This window comes from Solanum pennellii, chromosome 3 (genome assembly GCF_001406875.1).
Source record: "Solanum pennellii chromosome 3, SPENNV200".
In the NCBI taxonomy this organism is placed as follows: domain Eukaryota; kingdom Viridiplantae; phylum Streptophyta; class Magnoliopsida; order Solanales; family Solanaceae; genus Solanum; species Solanum pennellii.
In genome coordinates this window covers 9,702,880-9,709,686 of record NC_028639.1, presented here as the reverse complement: position 1 = coordinate 9,709,686, position 6,807 = coordinate 9,702,880, and the positions used below count along the sequence as shown (strand labels likewise).

The window sequence follows — 6,807 nt, the reverse complement described above, 5'->3', positions numbered from 1 at the left end:
GTATATATATATATATATATATATATATATGTGTGTGTGTGTGTGTGTATATATATATATATATATATATATATATATATTCATATTTTCTTAAAAAAATGAAATATGTTTCTAAAAATTATGATCAAATACATGTTAAAATTTCAATTCAAAACATCAATAAAATTTAGTTTCTTAAAAATATGTAAAAAATTATGATCAAACGCTTGCTCAGATACATGTAATAAAGGAAAAGGAAGGGCTGAACATGACTAGATTGGGTCGAGTTTTTCAAATATCAAATTATTATCAAATTTTAAATGAAAAGGAAGGGCTGAACATGACTAGATTGGGTCGAGTTTTTCAAATATCAAATTATTATCAAATTTTAAATTCTATAAACCAATCAAACTAGTAAAACTCAAAATTTTCAACCTTGGGTCTTTTTCGAATTTTAATTTTTTCGTTAAAGTATTCATACAAACATACAACTAAACTGTACTTTAAATATATCTTTAGTCCTACCGAAATATAAACATCTAAGATATTTTTTAAGAAAATAACATAAAATATGAATGAGTGATGCCATAAAAAAGTTAACAAAAAATAATAATACAAATTTCGTAAGACAAATATTACAAATTAATAAATCATTATTTGAAGTAGTACAAATTTAAATCATTAGATTGGGTGAGAATAAAAGTACAATGATCTATTTTTATCCACTTTAGGTGAGAATGGAAGCATAGACTAAGTAATTTTTTTACTTCTTTTTATCATCAATATAGCTAATTGAGAATTTGGTGTCATGATTGATGATATTTTTCTAATTTTAGTAGATATTTGGATCTAAATTTCCAACAATACAATAATCAAACAATTTTTTTTTAAAGAATAAATGCTATGTATGTAAAATTTAAATTCGAAAAAGGACACATAGTAAAAGGTTTTTTTTAATATTGAGCTATGTGAAAGATGAAATAAAGATAGAAGGATTCGGTATAATATATAAGCCGTCTTAGCTCAGTGATAGAGCGCGTGGCTTTTAACCACGTGGTCGTGGGTTCGATCCCCACAGACGGCGTTTCTATGTTTATTTTTAAAATGATACAATATATCACTTTAATTTTTTTTGATAGGACATTTTCAAGACACTAGAAATATAAAAATGGGCTGCAAAATGCAGTATATGAATTCTATGGTGTATTTTTCTTGCATCTTTTTATTGGGTGGAGATATGTTTCAGGTTATTCGAAATGCATATGAGGATGATGAATATTCATTATCAATTTCTACCTACCCTTTCTTCAAATGAAAGTTGGGTTTCTATATTTTCTATTTTCATTCAATGTAATAGTTTTTGTAACTGTCTAGACTTGTTTTTTTATACACGTGTCAAAAAGAATTTGGGAATATATATCACTCTCCACACAATTTAATAATTTTGATTGTGACATTTTTTTGACATTGCATCTGCTTAATAAATAGCCTGAGTATTTGTCTATTGTGCATGCTTGTCTATCCTTTTCTTGATTTGTAAAATAAGACTTTTGCCTCAAGGCCCCAAATTCCGGGGCTCCTAATTCTTATCAAAAATAAATTATGTGTTAAAATTTTTATATAAAAAATAATTATCTATGATAAAAGGTATAATATTTTAAAATATATATATGTCTTGTACTTTGTTAAAAATAAGACTTAATAGTGACAAGTGTTGAACAAAGTGAGTTACGAATTCTTTTTTATTTCTTTTTAACTTTTGATTTCAAGCATTACTACAAGCGTATTAAAATGGGATATATCAAGTCATCAACACACAATGTCAAATTATATGGTTCTAACTCTTATCTTTATTTAATTTGTCAACTTATTACTTATAGAATTATGTTAATAATTAATAGAATAATTGTCTCACTAAAATGATGTTTTTCAATATTGAGTTGATAAAATTTTTACCCAAAACTAATAATTGAAAAAACAATATTAAAATACTAATAATTTTTATCTAACTAGTGTAAGATAAATAAAGTTGAATAAAAATGTATATAAAATTTGTCTATATTTTAGCCTTAAATTGAAATTTCGCTTTAGGTCCCTAATCACGTTGAGCCGCCCCTAATCTTCATTGGAGAAAGCTTCTTTTTCAGGTTGGTAAAGAAGTAGTTACTTCTATATAAGTTTTTCCACCTATCAAAATGATAAATGAGCACAAGTTGAAGTATTTATTAAACTTTCGGAGAGCAAGATTATCTAATAAGTATTTTTTATTGTAAAACTTCAGAGCAAAAGAAGAAGAGAAGAAGAATATAAGATAATAAAGGAACAATATAAACTTTCTTTCTTTCTTTTTTTCAACTGTATCAACATTATTTTCAACACCACTATTTATAGGATTACTTTGAGGAATACCAAAGGGTGTCATAAACATTACATTAAACCTTGAGAATTACTATCCATTATGGAGGAAATAAAGTAAAAAGTTATGCTCATCCATTTGACCACCTTATCAACAACATTACTATCAATAAAGGATGAAATTAACCTAGGAGTTATGGTCATCCATTTGACCACATTATCAACAACATTACTACTCATAAAGAAGGGAATTAACAAAGGAGTTATGGTCATCCATCAATCCACAAAAATGATTCACAACACTCCCCCTTGGATGACCATTGATAGATAACGTGTCTCGTTAAAACCTTACTAAGAAAAACTCCTGTGGAAAAAAATCTTAGTGAAGGACAAAAGAGTGCACATATCTTGTTATACGCTTTATTTGCTGTCTCGTTAAAAACCTTGCCAGGAAAACCCATTGGGATAAAACCTAGCCCAAGGGAAAAAGAGTGCAGCGTATAGTTTACTCTCCCGATTGCAAACATCATTTAATTTCTTGGAGACGACACATTGCGATCTTAGATACCAATTTTTCAAATGTTGAGGTTGAGGTTGGTAATGCTTTAGTGAACGGATCCGCCAAATTATCAATTGAGCGAATTTGTTGAACATTCATTTCACCTTTCTTCTCAAGATTATGAGTGAATTTTTTTTTTTGGTGAAACGTGTTTTGTTCTATCTCCTTTAATGTATCCTCCCTTTAGCTGAGCTATACATGCATCATTGTCTTCGTACAATGTAATTGGAATATCCTTTTTCAAAGGAAAACCACACATTTCTTGAATATGTTGAATTATTGATCTCAACCAAACACACTCCCGACTTGCTTCATGAATGTCTATTATTTCTGCATGATTTGAAGAAGTAGCAGCTAATGTTTGCTTCATTGAACGCCAAGATATAGTTGTGCCTTTATATGTAAATAAATAGCCTGTCTGAGATCGAGTTTTATGTGGATCAGACAAATATCCAGCATCTACAAAATCAATCATTTCTGACTTGGATTCATTAGAATAAAATAAATCTCATATCAATGGTTTCTTGAAGATATCTGAGTACATAATTGACTCCATTCCAATGTCTCTTTGTAGGGGCCGAGCTGAATCTTGCCAATAAACTTACTGCAAAATAAATGTCTAGTCGAGTATTATTAGCAAGATACATTAGTTCCTCAATAGAACTAAGATATGGAGTTTTATGACCAAGAAGCTCTTTATCATTTTCTCGAGGTCGAAATGGATCCTTATGTATGCCAAGAGATCTCACAACTATAGCGGTACTCAATGGATGTGATTTATCCATGTAAAATCGCTTTAAAACCTTTTCTGTGTATGTTGATTGATGGACAAATATTCTATTTTTCAAATGCTTAATCTATAGGCCAAGATAAAATTTTGTCTTACCAAGATCTTTCATTTCGAATTCTTTTGTTAAACACTCAACAACTTTTGAAAGCTCATTAGAGAGTGCCAATGATATTTAAATCAGCAACATACACAGCTATTATAATAAAATCAAATCCAAACCTTTTTATAAAAATATAAGGACAAATAGGGTCATTTTTGTACCCTTCCTTTAACAAAAACTGGCTAAGACGATTGTACCACATCCGTCCTGATTGTTTTAATCCATACAAGGATTTTTGAAGCCTTATCGAACAACTCTCTTGCGAATTTTATATGCTTCAGGAACTTTCATAAAAATATTGTGGTCCAATGAGCCATAGAAATAGGCCGTGACAACTCCATTAGACGCATTTCAAGCTTTTCGTGAACTGTCAGATTTATTAGATACCTGAAGTTAATTGCATCCACTACAGGAGAATATGTCTCCATATAATCAATACCAGGCCTTTGCGAAAAACCTTGTGCCACAAGTCGTGCTTTATATCTTACGACTTCACTTTTTTCATTTTGTTTTCGCACAAAAACCCATTTGTACCCCCACTGGCTTGACACCTTCAGGTTTTTGAACTATTGGTCCAAAAACTTCACGTTTTTCAAGTGAAGTTAATTCTGTTTGAATTGCCTCCTTCCATTTTGGCCAATCATTTCTTTGTCTGCATTCATTGACAGATTTTGATTCAAAATCTTCACCTTGTTGCATTATTTCAACAGCAACATTATAGGCAAAAATATTGTCCATCACAATATTATTTCGATTCCACCTTTTTCTCGTCGACACATAACTTATTGAGATTTCTTCGTTCTCATTTTTTTCAGTTGTTTGGACCTTCTCAGTGGTCTTGTCATTTGTTATGTCCCAGAGCTCTTCATGAGCAATTTCCTCCACGATATGATCTTCATGATCATTTGTTTCATTTCTTTTTCGAGGATTTTTATCCTTTGAACCAATTGGCCTACCACGTTTTAAACGTGGTTTAGACTCATTTGGTTTAACAACTTGTCCTATTGGGACATCAACTCGAACTGGAATATTTGCAGCTAGAACATAAGATTTAGTAACCATAGGAAGGTTAGTAAATGCATCTGGCAGTTAATTTGCAACAAATTATAAATAAATAATCTTTTTAACCTCTTGCTCACATTGATTTGTTCGAGGATCCAAATGAGATAGATATAATGAATTCCAATCTATCTCTCTTTCCAACTGTTTATGTTCTCCCCCTAATGTTGGGTATGCTGATTCATCAAAATGACAATCAGCAAACATTGCCGTAAATATATCTCCTGTCATAGGTTCTAAATATTTAATAATAGGAGTTTCATACCCAACATACACTCACAACCTTCTTTGGGGACCCATCTTTGTGCGTAGCGGTGGGGCAATTGGAACGTATACCACACACTCAAAAATTCTAAGATGAAAAATATTTGGCCGATGACCAAAAGTCAACTGTAATGGAGAGAATTCATGATAACTAGTTGGCCTTATTTGCACCAATGCTGCTACATGCAAAATAGCATGTCCCTATATTGAAACAGACAACTTTGTCCTCATTAACAATGGGCTAGCTATCAATTGGAGATGCTTAATCAAAGATTCTACTAGATCATTTTGAGTATGAACATGAGCAACTAGATGTTCAATTGTTATTTCTGTGGACAAACAATAATCATTAAAGGCCTGCGATGTAAACTCACCAGCATTATCAAGCGAAATGTCTTTATTTCATAATGTGGAAATTGTGCTCTTAATCTTATTATTTGAGCTAACAACCTCGCAAAAGTCATATTGCGAGTTGATAATTAGCACACATGTGACCATCTTGTTGATGCATCTATCAAGACCATATAATATTCAAATGGCCCAGATGAATGGTAAATTGACCCACATATATCACCCTGTATACGTTTCAGAAATGCAGGGGATTCAATTCTAACCTTAACTGTTGATGGTTTAATAACCAAATTTCCTTGAGAACAAGCATCACAAGAGAATTTCTTTGATTGAAGAATTTTCTGATTCTTCAAAGAATGCCCGTGTGTATTCTCAATAATTTTGTGCATCATATTATATCCGGGATGGCCCAACCGGTCATGTCAAATGATAAAATCATTAGAATTAGTAAATCCTTTATTTACTATGACATGTGATTCAACCATACTAATATTTGTATAGTACAATCCAGAAGAAAATGCGGATAATTTTTCATGCACATATTTTTGCCCCAATTTTATTGTAGTGATATAAAGGTATTCAACCTTTCCTTCATTGACAGTCTCAACATGATAGCCATTTTGGCCATTAACCTTGAAACTTAATAAGTTTCCTTGAGACTTACTACAATATAATGCATTTTCAATATTTAATATCGTTCCCCCAGGTAGTAGTAAGGCCGCTCTTCCAGAGCCCTTAATTAATTTTGCATTATCAGATATTGTATTAACATAAGCCTTTTTCATAATCAAATTAGAGAAATATTTCCTATCTTTTAAAATAGTGTGAGTTATGGCACTATCAAGAAGACACATTTTTCCATTTCTCATCTTGAACCAATTGAAGATTGGGAAATTTTATTTATCTTCATAAAATAAAAGTACATCATAAAAAATATGAAAAATCAACAACTTTGCAAGAAAATAAATTTTCTTATTTTTCTGAATATAAAAACAACATAAGGAAAAAAACAACAATTAAAAGCACATAAATAAAACAACATAATTATTTTCCAATCAAATGATCAAACATTAGTATTGATCTCCAAAGAAGTTTTTAACTTCCAAATGAGTTATATCATCAAGGTCATCAAAATCATCATCTTTTAAAGCCAAATTTGCTTCAATATTGTCATCATATTTTTGTGAAGGACCAGCCTCGGCATTATTTTTACAATTCAAGTGTAACTCCACCCGAGCATTAGAAGAAGATGCACCATTTTTATTTCCTTTTCTTTTCAAAGAATCTTGATAAAGCCTAACAAATTGTTCAGCTGCTCGGCGTTCATTCTTTCAATGCCCTTTCACACCA

At 30.8% G+C, this 6,807-nt stretch overlaps 1 non-coding gene across 1 annotated transcript; it reads left to right on the top strand.

Annotated features, from left to right (window-relative positions):
* The first annotated feature begins 991 nt into the window (after positions 1-991).
* Positions 992-1,063, top strand: TRNAK-UUU. The gene has a single exon. It is a non-coding gene; the product is annotated as a tRNA-Lys (tRNA).
* Positions 1,064-6,807: the final 5,744 nt, after the last annotated feature.